Here is a 13,776-nt window from a genome sequence, read left to right as displayed (position 1 = left end):
TATACATATATAATCATATACATATATACATATATATGACTTTGCAGTAAGGAATTGGGTGAATTACATTTTTCTGGGTATTATATAAATTACATATAATCCAGAGTTAAGAAAGATAGTTCCTTAGAGCTAAGCATAGCTTAAGTATTGTTCATATTTATTTGCCAGGATAGCTAATTTATTCAAGTAACAAGCTCAATTTTTTCTGCTTTTGTAAGAAAACTAGATGAGAAAAATGTATGTCTACTTGCTTGAAACATTTAAGTTGTTTGCCTTTAACCATCTATGCTTTGTTTTTCAGAACAATCTTTTCTATTACTCCATATCATAAATTACGTTTTGAAATCTGAAATCTAGACCAAAACCACAAACAAACAAACAAACAAACAAACAAAACCAAAACCTAACGGCATGATTTTAAATCAGTGCCAGCTCTTTTGAGCAATTCCATTATCGCCTCATACATTAGATCGATTTAATTTTCTGTAAAACAAATTATTGACTCTTTGCAGATTAGAAACTAAAGGAGATGCTCTTGATTCAATCTCAGTGGATTCACCGCAAATGCCTCAGCAGGCTTAGCCATAATATCCCACACGGAAACAAAGCCTGTGTCTAGTGCTCGTGTCGCAGTCAGGCAGGAACCATAAGCGAAAGCCTGGAATCCTCCGTATAAGCTACCTGCATAGTCAGGGAAGTCACCGCGAGCTGAACAGAAGGCTTTGTGTTGGAGGACTGCGATTGAAGTTCAAAAGGCTTAGCGGAGGTCAAGCTGGCATGTCAGGTATTTCCCCAAGTTCACTTCATTCAATTAAGTTGAAACAATTCTGCTCCTGTGAAAGCGCTCGCCTTACCCTGGAGGGGCCCAGGAGCGGGCACGCCTTTCCTCTGCTACATCCGTGTCGAGGCTGATTTTTCAAAAGATGGATTGAGTTGGTTCTCAGGAACTCTCTGTTTGAGAGTGCAGTGGCAGCAACGTGAGGCTAAACGCCCTGGAAGTCACCGCGTTTATCTGCACGGAGGAGCCAAGTATCAGCAACTGAATTCTTCCGAGTTTGTTTTTTCTAGATGAGGCGGCCGTTCCTGAGACTGTCCTGTTAATTGAGCTGCTTTTCTTCCTGTTTAGTCTAAACTTCTGTCGATCGCCTTGACCCTTGCCTAACCCAGGAACAAAACTGCCTGGACTGAGAGTATTCTTACAGGTTCCCGTCTTCTCCGCTGAAAGTGGCTTGACAGAATTTTAAAGTAGAATAGTGCCCCTGGCTGTTTCATTGAAAAGAGCTTTTTCTATATTTAGGATTTTATTTTTGCCCCACTAAGCCAATCTCTTTTCATATATTTATTTCTTAGTTGGAGTGATCGTTTCACAAACACGAGTGAACTCTGTAAAGGGGACATACCCTAGCTGCCACAAATGATCAGATTACAGAGATAAATTGATATATGAGAGGTCCGGAATACTGAGTAATTACAGCACATACCTCCAGGAAATTTACAGGCAGACAGACACACTGAGAGACACACAGACAGACACAGAGACAGACAGACAGACAGACAGACAGACAGACAGACAGACAGACACACACACACACACACACACACACACACACACACACCCTCCTATGTTAACATCCTGTATATGTATGTAACTTTAAACATTTCAATTACAGAAAAAATATGAGATAAGACACAATTTTAAATTGGATAGGATGTGTCACTATTCATATTTATTACAGTTAAGACATATGTTTAAAAATCCCACAATCCCAATACCTACTTATTATCAGTCAGCGGCTGGGCAGGTGCTGACAAACATTATTATTACTCAGTATTTCCTAATCTGGTAAACTGAGATGCAGCAAACATTATTATCACCCAGTCCTTCCTAACCTGGTTAACTGTTAGATTCTGAGCCCATCTAAGCCTACACATCACAGTAATTTGTAGTTTCATAAGGACTCCTGATGGAGAGCTTGTTTATGAAGGCTATGAAGCCTTAAAAAAGCTATCAGTCTAGAAAAACATGTCTTTGTATTCTATGAGTCTGATATTGAGGGACATGTTTGGTTTACCAAGGAAACAATACCTGGTTTTTCACCTTCACAAACAAGGGGTCACAATGGGTCCCAGTAAGAAAATGGGTTTTCTTTAACTGACCAATATCAGGAAGTTAATAGGTACGAGGATTAGGGTCCCCATCCTGGCTGTAATGTCCAGGGCTTTCAGTAATTTGACTTCTAGAAGCCTTAAAGCGAAGCCACTGTGAGTCTTTCCAGAGGCATCTCTGCTTAGTTCCTGAGGCACGTCTTACCCAACCCCCTGCCATTAGCCATTCCTGCTTAGAGCACGTGGCCGCGTTGCTGTGCACTTGCCTCTGTGTTGGGTTCAGGGTTGGTTTGCAGGAGGCTGGATTCAGCCTTCTGCCCTCTGCCCCCTGCACTTCCCCTGCCACGCCCCTCCCCGCCCCCCCTCCCCGGCCCCTCCTCCAAGAGGTGAGATTTGCTTTTTGGCCAAGAGTAGAAAGCAAAAGGAACACAAAGCTTGCCAGCGTGACATCAAGTTTTAAAACTTTATTTTGGTGTGAGATTTGTAGGGAAGACTCCAGCGGACAAAGTCTTGGATTCAAGTCATGGGAGGGGTTGAGGGTCCGGCACAGACATGGCAGGTATAGGAAGGACATTAGTGAAGGCCTGTGTACATGTGGTCACCTGCTCCTTTCTGTGTCTGCATGCTGGGGACAGCGAAACCAAGGTGTAGGGGGAGGGGCCACACGCAGTCTCTCTCTGGGTGGCCAGACCCCATAGGGCACTGCAGTTGTGAAGAGGGCTCTTTCACGTCTCTTCCTCCATGTGCTGTTCATTACCGTCTTAAGCACATGTTCTCAGCCCCAAGACATTACTTGAACCTCATGCCCTAGAAGTCTGTGTCCTTGTCCCAAATCAGCTTAAGCACAGTGACTCCCATCAGCACCCGGAGACACATGCAGGACTCTGGACTAGAAAGGACACAAAAGCCTATCACAATAGACACAAACAGAAGCTCCCGAGGATGGGAGCGAGCCCCTCCGTCTGCGTAGGAGCAGGTGGTATTTATGGAAGCAGACAGCCCCGGGCAGCTGGTGGACGCGTCCTTCCAGCTGGGCATCTTCTCGCCGTTTAGCCCAAGCACACCTGCTTCAGAAGGCAAACAGCCGCTCTCTTCTCCAGTGTCTCGATGTGCAACTGGGGGCTCCCATCACCCATTCAGTTTCCAGCTGTAGTGGCTCATGATGTCTGGGAACTCCATCTGGTCTCCCACTAGTCAGAAAAAAAAAAGAGCTGGGTTTTAGGTTTAGAGGTGAGCTTCCCTCCTCCTCCCCAGGGTGTGTGTGTGTGTGTGTGTGTGTGTGTGTGTGTGTGTGTGTGTGGTTTTGACCTGTTCTGGTGCTTTATTTGCACAAGAGATTTCATCATCGGACTTGTTGTGTGATTAGACGTACTCTCCTTAAAGTTTCCTTCCCCCCGGAGCATGCACGGACACGTGAGCACCTGTCCCTTCAAGCTTTTATTGTACCGAAATAAGAAACAGTACAGTAATCTCATGAAAGATTAATCATTTCCTGTTAGCATCTTGTACCTGCAGACAGGCAATTACTGAAGTATGTCTGAAAGAAAACAAGGACGGATGTAGAAATGATTTGGACAAGTAGTTTTGGTAATGCGACTGTAAAAGTTGTTCAGGTGCCAGCACTTTCAGGGCCAAAATGAACTTCAGGGCTGAGTTAATGGACCAGAGTTTGTTTAATACACGAGGAGTGATGTTTTCTTTGTAATGATAGGCAAGAGCTAGGAGTCGCGCAGGTATTTCTCTCCAGGCTGTACACGTGTACTCATTCTCCTAATTTCTTTCTTTTCTTCCTTTTTTTTATGGTAATACATCATTTTTTGTTTGCTTTGTTTTTAAAATATATTTTATTAATTTATTCATATTACATCTCAATGGTTATCCCATCCCTTGTATCCTGCCATTCCTCCCTCCCTCCCATTTTCTCCTTATTCCCCTCCCCTATGTCTGTGACTGGGGGGGGGACTTCCTCCCCCTGTATATGCTCATAGGGTATCAAGTCTCTTCTTGGTAGCCTGATATCCTTCCTCTGAATGCCACCAGGCCTCCACATCCAGGGGCCATGGTCAAATATGGGGCACCAGAGTTGGTGTGAAAGTCAGACCCCACTCTCCACTCAACTGTGGAGAATGTCCTGTCCATTAATTTCTTGTCGAACTAGAATAAGGACTCAAACGTTTGCAGTGGGTTCCAGTCCTTGAATGGTGAGAGTCTTGACTCTTCACTGCAGAGACTGACTGTGTGCTTTCCATAATATTGAGGTCTCATGACCCTACTTATAGTTTGCTAAAGGAGAGCAAGGTTGTAGGTGTTGTCATAATGTAATCCCAGAATTTCTTGCTTTGGTGGCAATACTTAGGGTTATGGAGTCAGATGTATTAAGACTTGCATTTTCTTCTTTGTGCTTTTAAGCTGTGCAACCTTGGCCAAGTTACTTACATTCTCTGGCTGTAAGTGCTCTCACCTGTAAGTCAGGGTTACCTAACCTCATCTCGTAGGGCTTCTCAAAGGATACATTGAGATATGTAAGATGTCTACCACCTACAAAGTTCTCAGTAAAAGCTATTTTTCTTTTTTTCTAGGACCAGGCCCTTTTGCTTGTTTCCCTGCTCTAGCTCCCCTCAGCAGATGATCAGCATATGCATGGCATCTTCTTATAACATTTTTCTTTTCTTCACTTTTCTCTCCTCTCCATCTTCTCAGTATAACTCAAGGCATGCATGGGCTTCCGGTCCTGGCTGGGGCACCATCTTCTCCTTTCCGAGATATGGTCCCACTTCTTTGCCTCTGATCACTGCATTAAAGATGTGAAGTCCATGGAACATACAGTGTGCTAGTTTAAGAACACACATCCTTTCAGGGTGCTGTGCAGACATACTTAGGTTCAAACATTTTCATTGTTTTAGGATAAACCCCCACAGATCTGTGATCGCTGCTTTCCTTTCTTTTCCCATAGCCTTTGGCGTCATTAGTCTCTTTTCCGTCACCATGGTTACCTGTTCTGGACATTTAGCGTAAACAGTACCAAATGATGTGACTTTTTGTGTTGGGTTTATTTTCCTTAGCATCATAGATTGTAAAATTTCAATTATATTTTATTTATTGTGTGTGTGTACCTTTGCATGCCATGGTATGTGTGTGCAGGTCAGAAGACAACTTTTGGGAGTTGCTTCTATTACCATATGGGTCCTGAGGATAGAACTGAGGTTGTCATACTCGGCAGCAGGCACTTTGACCCACTGAGCCATCTCATTGGCCCTATTAGGAAAGATATTTTTTGAAGTTCCACGTTGTAGCATATTTAATTCCATTTCATGGCTTAGTAATTTTCCACTGTAGGAACATATTACATAATATGCCAGTTTATTATTATTATTTCAAAATGTTGTTGAAGTTAAATTTAATGACAAACCCAAAATCTAGAGTTATGTATACTTTGAACAACTTCAGCACCAGTGGCTCTTCAAACCTTTGGTTTAAGGTAAAGACGCTAAAGCTGATACTCTATCTGCTTAATATATTTTTGATACAAAACAGCATAATATACAACAATGTGGCTGTGGGATGTCCTAATAAGGAAGGACACCGTAGAGAAGGTCCATTATTCATCACTGGGTACACCCTAGCCTTCCCCAAAGTCCCAGGATAGTTCTTGCCAGATGAACTGCTTGAGTGTTCACTGGCTCTTCAGGCCACATTTTGTTGTTATTGCTGTTATTTCACCTCTTTGTGAGGCTCTAGCCTTTGGCCAGCACTGGGGGACTGTTACCCTCACACCCACTGCTAGAGCAACTTTCTCTGGCTCTTACACTCGTGACTGGCTTGCTCCTCAGTGATGTCACCCCTCATAACAGCATGCCTGACTCAGTTACTCTTCAACATTTTAATTTAGTTCATGGATATAGCCCATACTATTACATACCATGGTGCCTAGCACATAGTGAGAATGATGATTTTTATATTTGTCAAAGCACAAATAAAATCATCCAGAGGAAAATGACATGTTCTCAGAAATAAAATATATAATACACATCATATCAAGCAATAGTTTTGTCTGATGGTTAGAAGTCACAAAGAGTCTATCAGTGCCTCTGAGACCAGGACCAAGAAGAGTGGTGATACGTACAAATTAAACCTTGCGGAACTATGGTCAGACTCCGTAGGACCTGAAGGTCCAAATGTGAAGGGACACCACCACCATGGCAACTCTGATGAAAACATTTAGCTGGGGGCTGGCTTACAGCTTCAGAGGTTTAGTCCACTACTGTTATGGCAGCACACAAGCAGCCATGGTGCTGGAGAGGCAGCTGAGAGTTCTCCACCCAGATCAACAGGCAGCAGGAAGAGAAGGTGGCGCTAGGCCTGGCTTGAGCTTCTGAAACCTTAAAACCCTCCCCCTAATGATGCAATTTCTCCAACAAGGCCACACCCACCCCAAGTCCAACAAGGCCACATTTCCTAATAGTGCCGCTCCCTGTGGGTTTACGGGGAGGAGGGCAATCCATTTTCATTCAAACCACCACACACTCCAAACTCATGTCTTCAGGTTATGCTTTAATGAACGCTGACCTGGTTGTAGTGACCTGGGCGAGAATGGTCCCAGAGTGTTCTCAGATCCTGACTTGCTAAGCTGCCACATGGAGCGCACCACAACAGAGAGGGATGCACAGCACTGTGAAAGGGATGGAGAGAGCTTTGTTGTGTGTTTGTTCCTTCACCAGAGGAAGGATAAGTTAAGTGGAATCAAGGTGTGAAAACACAGGAAGATGGTTAACTAGGCAGTCCATGACTGTGCCATGCCAGTTCTAGAGAATGGGAGTCCTTAGGCATGAATATTTCACCCGAGGGTCACCAGAGAAGTCATCAATAGGAAAACAGATTGAACTTCAAGAAGAGTTGTGAGTTCTGGATGGTGTGGTCATAGGCGATTAGAGATTGCTTTGAGAATGGGCAAGACTTTTTAATCTAGAAAGCAGACGCAAAGGTAATCTCCAGTTGAGAAATGGTCTAAGTCAGGCTCATGAGTTGAATTTAGCTCTGGAGGGGGTGGGGTCAGCAAACAGACAACAAAATATGTAGCAGATTTCAGTCCTCCACCCCTCCCCCCAACCTGGAGCAGCTTGTGAGTATGTTTGAAGATTGGAAGGGGCTTGAACCTTCCAAACCGTGTGTGCATGTATGTGTGTGTGTGCGTGTGTGTGTGTGCATGTTGGCCAGAGGTTGGTGTGTGTTGATACATTGCTCTCTCCCTTAGTTTTTGAGACAGGGTCTTTCTCAGAACTTGGAGCTCACCAGTTTGGTTATACTTGCTGGCTAGTGAACCCCAGGGAATCATCAGCCTGTGCCTCTTCAGTGCCAGGAGTACAGTCCAAACCTCCTTACCAGTGGTTTACTTGAACGCTAGGGATCGAACTCTGGTCCTCATGTTTGTGGGACAGACACTCTACCAACAGAACCAACTCTCTAGGCCCCAAATTCTTTTGATGTAAATTATGAGATCATTTAGCCCCTTTTGGTGAATGTCATTGCTCTCGTATTTATTTAAGGAAGCATATCAACACTTTGATGAAACATCCATCTATAGCAGAAACCACTCTGCAGGTCTACCTTTTGAACGATCTTTTTTTTTTTAAAATGTAATTAATTCATTCAGATTACACCTCAATTGTTATCCCATCCATTGTATCCTCCCATTCCTCCTTCCCTCCTGCTTTCACCCTATTCCCCTGCCCTAGGTCTGTGACCGAGGGGAACCTCCTCCCTCACTATATGGTCATAGGCTATCTTACATACACATTGTTGCACTATTTGGCCTTTTTTTTTTTAGCTCATAGTTTTCAGATGCTCACTTTCTTTCAAGCAGGAGAAGTGAAAGAGTACCAGTTGTGGGCACGTGATAGCAGTCTGTCTGTGTCCTTGTGCATAGCCTCCAACTTCCAACTTGGTAAAGAACAGTGTCTCATGCTCTCAGATCTTGACCTCTGACACACACAAGGAAGTACTGTTCTATTTATTTATATTTTGGGTTTAGTCTTTACAGTTACATTTTCACTTATGACTCTATCTTGTCTCCGTGTAAGTTAAGAAAGTGTCTGTAGCACGTGCTTGCTGCAACCGTGAGGCCCAGCTCGCCCTTAGGTGACGGAGAGAGACACATGATACTTTCTTGTGTCCTAGGAACACACTGCCGATAGCTAAGGAGTGGTCAGAGTTCAGCTGTGCATATAACTTTTGTGGTTCCTCAGGAGCACATCTGGGATGTGCTGGGGAGTTTCTGGGCTCAGTTTGAGGTTTCCTGACAGTATGGTGTTTTATAGGGAACTTGATGTTAATCCCTTTCTTACCTGCTTTGAAGACTGCCAAACAGCTCATAGGCAAGAGAGAGCCATGGTCCAAGGCCGAGGATGAGCTGAGGAAGTTCTACCTGTGTGCAGTCAGTGCAGTCACCCTCCCACCCCACCCCCCGCCCCCGCAGTGTCACACAGGAGCACTGGGGTCCAGCTCTGGACGCAAATGGTCTGGCGGTTTGACCCACTTGCTTGTTGACTATGTAGTCTAGGATGACTTAGGTGACCTTTCTTACCTGTGACTGGGATAAAATGATTAACAATTTCTTGGGCTTTTCCTAAGAGTCCAGCCAGGTAATAGGTGCTACAGAGTCCATACTCTTAGGACTCCACAGTGTCTGTCAGCATTCCTAGATCACATTCTGAGGCCAGTGCACACTTTCCCTGGAAGTTCTCACCCCAGGTGGTTTTATTATATGGATTTTTCCTATGTTTTCAGAAAATGCATACATTATTTAAAAGTCTGGAGAGACTTACATTTGAAAATGGCATATGTAGAATATGCTAGAACTTATAATGCAGCCAAAAGCATAAATATAATTTATAGTTTATTTCATTATTATAAATTAACATAAGCAAGGGGAAAGAGGAAAAGATTTTGAGTATTATATAACCAGATCTTAAAGGCCAGAATTTTATTTTAGTTAATTAATTGGTAATTAATTAATGCATTAAAGTGTTTCTTCAGCATTCAAAGAACCAAAGATTATAATAAATACTTGACTTTCCACACTAATGATTTCACGGTTGCTGGTCAAATCCAAGTTCAATCACACAGGACATGATCTGGAAATGGATTCCTAAGGCTGCTGCCAGGTGATCTTGCAAAACAAGAGCCGAGGAAACCAGGAGAACAAAATGGAAGCACATGGCTTTCATTATCCTTGGAATACAGCTTGACCTGAAAATGAAGAGAAAGCTGGGACAAAATACTCTTTGAAGCCAGTTTTTAAAGAAGGTTAGTATTTGGCTAAATGCAAAGTAATACCAAATTCAAATATTTGTTTTAAACATTGATGCCAAACATGGAAAGATTTTTTTTCCAAAGGAACAACGAAAAGAAATAAATCTTTCCTCACCCAAATAAACCTTTTCCATGCCTTTCCCACATGATTAACAGACCTGGGGAAGGCCTTCTAAGCAACATCCTCCTGTTAAAATCCTGACAGGAGTCTGGTGGCTTGGATACCGTATTCTAGATAAAGGCACACAAACATTCAGAAACCGGGAGTTGTGGCAGTGACCTTTTAAATGAAATTAAAACTTAATTTTTAACACTTGGTGATTTTGTCATTATAGTGATTGCTATCTTTAGATTTATTTTTATTTCTTCCCAGATGTGTAAAAGTATTTTTGGTGAAGGTGGATTCTGTCTGATTGTTAAGTAGCTAATTGGGAATACTTCAGACTTCAGGCTTAGCCCAGTGAGGGTTTCTGAATGGAATGGGAAGAATTATTTCATGATTCTCCAAGCTTGTAACGATTCATGATTTTACAATGGATCCATTGTGTATGTGCAGGGTCCCAGTTCATCTACCGTGCTTTCATCAGCCAATCTTGTGCCTCTCAGAGACCGACCGGATCATTTACCCCCGGTAGTTAGATTTCCTCTTAACAGATCTGTCCCACAAACCAATTATTTCATTTGTTTGCTTGCTTGTTTTTGAAGCAGGTTCTCACTATACATTTCAGGCTGGTCTTGAACCCATGATCTTCCTGTCGCAGCCTCATAAGAGCTGAGGTTTCAGGACAGTTGGGCACCATCATACTTGACACAAACTAGCTTTTCATCTGAGGCAAGAGCCCCCATTTAATTGACGAGTATAGCGTGCACTGTCTTTGCAAGCTTCACAGTGCTTTCTCTTAGCAGCCCAAGAGAACCTCAATCTGGCCACTCTGTAGAACACATTATTTTACCAAGCACTTAGAACCCAGGAGTCTTAAATGAAAAACCAAAACCTTTAAATAATTAATGTGGTATATTTAGGTGTGGTGATATTTAGGGTAAAACTAGCTAGAAAGAGTTAATACAGGCCTGGTATCATCTCTGCAAGGTCTCTTGTCCCTGCTCCCCTCCTGCATTGCTTTACATCTTGGTGCAGTTAGCATGGAACAAGAAGCCTTTGGCCTTGTACCATATCTCCATCAAGGAGTCACCAGTGAGCTACAGCAAGAAAGGAGAAGTTAGAAGACAGAACGTTCACTGACCACCAGTTTCCAAGAAAGGGGATTTACAAGGCAGTTTGATTGAAAGCAGGCAGGGTCGCAGGGTCACCTTCTTATGCCCACCTCTCTGGCATCCTTTTGGTGAACACGGAAATTCTTCTGCATAATTCCCTGCAAGGTCTACCCTTTCAGGCACATTAGACTTGAACTTATTTTATAATGAATAAAGGTTGTCTTTAATACACAAAATGGCAAATGCATGGACACCAAAAATGCACAAATGGGTATTATATTCTGGTTCTCAAGGAAGGCTTCAGAGAGAGAGAGAGAGAGAGAGAGAGAGAGAGAGAGAGAGAGAGAGAGAGAGAGAGAGAGAGAGACGGAACCCATATGGTGTTGGGGATCTAAAATACGTAATCACTACAAAGTGTAACAGCGATGCTTTTTGAAGTTTATATTATAATAATTTATCATTCTTGATTTGTCCCTATTGAATCTATCTAATTAGCCATAGGTTTATTGTGGGTCTTAAAGTAATCTTCCATATTATGTTAAAGATATTATTTACTTGGTTGATAAAAGTTCACTGTGAATGATGCTTGGTAAAATAATTAATTGTGAGACCTTGGGCACCAGGCAGTGGTGGAGAACATATGCTACCTGCGGGTGCTGATTTGGTCTTTACAGAGCTGTGTAAAGTCTCATAGAATTATATTAAATAGGAATGAAACTTGACACTTTTGGCTTTGAAATTTAATTTTGAAATCAGGCTATCGTGGCATCTTCCAAATGGCGCATGTCTGCTGACTAAGCAGGGCAGGCTGCTGTAACCGAATCCTAAAAGCCAAGGCTGCAAAGAGAAATAATTGGAGAAAGGGAAAGAAAATTGTATTAGTAAATTCAGCAGCCCCTTAAAGCCTTTTTTTTTTTATCAAAGGTGTCTAGACACTACCTAACTGCAACCCAGTTTTTGTGACTGGTACCAAGAAGCCTGCATCTTTGTACGCTCATTTCAGCTCTGGAAGATGACTGTAAAAACAAGCAACTTCCAACACTTATGCACTTGTCAGCGTTGCTTGTTGTCTGAGTTTATTGAGAAATCAGATTTAGTATTAGCTGTTACCCCTTTGAAAGCTACGGTCTACAGCCCACAGCCCATGGTTCACAGACTTAGCCCAGTTGAAAAGCAGAGGGCACATCGTGTTCTTGCTCCAGCTTGCTTGTAAGATCTCTAATGCCAACAAGAATGTGTACAAACATGCAGCACAGGCCATGGCTATGTTGCTTGTGGACCCGGATATTTTTTGGGGGGAGGGGAGCGGGTCAATCATGACTTAGACTATTCTATCTTTTTACAAGGGCACCGCCATCTTTCTGCTGGAAATAATGACACATGTGTGCTGTTTACTTAGACTTCAGATACTTCTCGTGTGTGTGTGTGTGTGTGTGTGTGTGTGTGTGTGTGTGTGTGTGTGTGTGTGTATTTCAGAATAGAGTGTTATTATCCAACTTTTGTAAATGGGAGAACTTGGTGGTGGGGTTTGAGAAGCTCAGCTCAAGCATCTGGTGAACAAGAGGTCCATGTTGAAATAAGCCTAGCTGTAAAGTTCCTGCTCTTTTTATCACTGGTTCTAGGAAGTATCCCAGGCTCCAGCCATCCTTGAAGGTTTGTGATGGAATTATACTGGGAGTGTCCCTTGTACCAGCATCTCTCCCCTGTCCATAGAGGGACCCATAGCTCTTGTTATTAGTCCATCACTGTGGAGAGATTCGTATTCACATCTTACTGTCATATGTTCAGCCAGTTGCCTCCGAGGTCTCTGGGAATGGAATACAGGGCTGGTGGGGTTAAGGATAGACTGGTTCCAGAAGAGAATCGTCCAGACAGAGCAAGGAACACTGAAATATACAGGTTTCTAATCTTTGCCACCAGGGGCCAGTGTACAGTAGGTGCTGGAAATCCAGGCAGGTGGCAGCATCCGATAAGAAGCTCAGAGGAAAATAGAGGCTACAGCAGGAGAGACTTTTCAGCTCATAGGATTTGGCAAAGGGCCTTGAGCAGGCTAAGCCTCAAACTGACAGCATAAGTCAGAAGTTGTTTATCATTAGGGATGTCTGAAGACCTGCAAATACTCTGCCTTGGTTAAAGCGCCTGGAAACCTACAGGCTGCAGCGCTCCTAAATAGATTATACATTCTATTAGCCATGGCACATTACGGTAATGAGACAAGGCTCATAGAGGAAAATCAAACAGAGAGAGTGGGGAGTGTATTTTATTAACTGTCAGGATTTGGGTACTAAACACCAATTGCTTTAAGTAAAGCAAAGTTCCCTTGAATGTGTTAACCATAAAAGACCTCATTAACCCTTTATCTCCTAATTCTTTTAAGACAAGCTGTACAGAAGAAGGGAAGCATCAAAGTGACCTCAGAACATGAAGGAAAATGTCACTTTACTTTTCCAAATAGCGCCCCCCCGCTGCAGATCACTTCTGTGCTCTTTCTCTTGATTGTATCAGGACATTTGAAATGAAGTCTTGTCCTTTCTGCAGGGATGGCTGAGTGGATGTTTCTTAAAGTGATTCAAAACTAAGGGCTTTTAACAAGTCTATGTCAGACATTAATCATCTTGTTTCCCTAAACTGGAATACATTCTTATAGCTGTTGGGAGAAATGGTAGTTTGCACTCTGAACGAACGCGTCAGAGAATGTGTGCGCAAAGGAGTATGGGGAGGGTTAATTGCTGACTCCTTGGAAAACTTGAAGCAACAGATTTGGCCTCTGGCAAAGACAATTTTACAAAAGTAGGAACAAATAATGAACCAGACTGGCTCTCAGCTATTACTCTGCCAGATGCAACTCTCTCTCTCTCCCTCCCTCCCTCCCTCTCTCTCTCCCTCCCTCTCTCTCTCTCCCTCTCTCTCTCTCTCTCCCTCCCTCTCTTTCTCCCTCCCTCTCTTTCTCCCTCTCTCTCTCTCCCTCTCTCCCTCCCTCCCTCCCTCCCTCTCTCTCTCTCCCTCCTTCCCTCCCTCCCCCCCTCTCTCCCTCTCTCCTTTCTCTGTCTCATATATCCACACAAACACATACATGCACAGACACAAGCATACACATTTACACATACATACACTCATACACACTGTCACACACATACGCACGTGTAC

Source organism: Acomys minous (genome assembly GCF_964271855.1).
Source record: "Acomys minous genome assembly, chromosome: 1".
In the NCBI taxonomy this organism is placed as follows: domain Eukaryota; kingdom Metazoa; phylum Chordata; class Mammalia; order Rodentia; family Muridae; genus Acomys; species Acomys minous.
Note: the sequence above shows the minus strand (reverse complement) of the source record.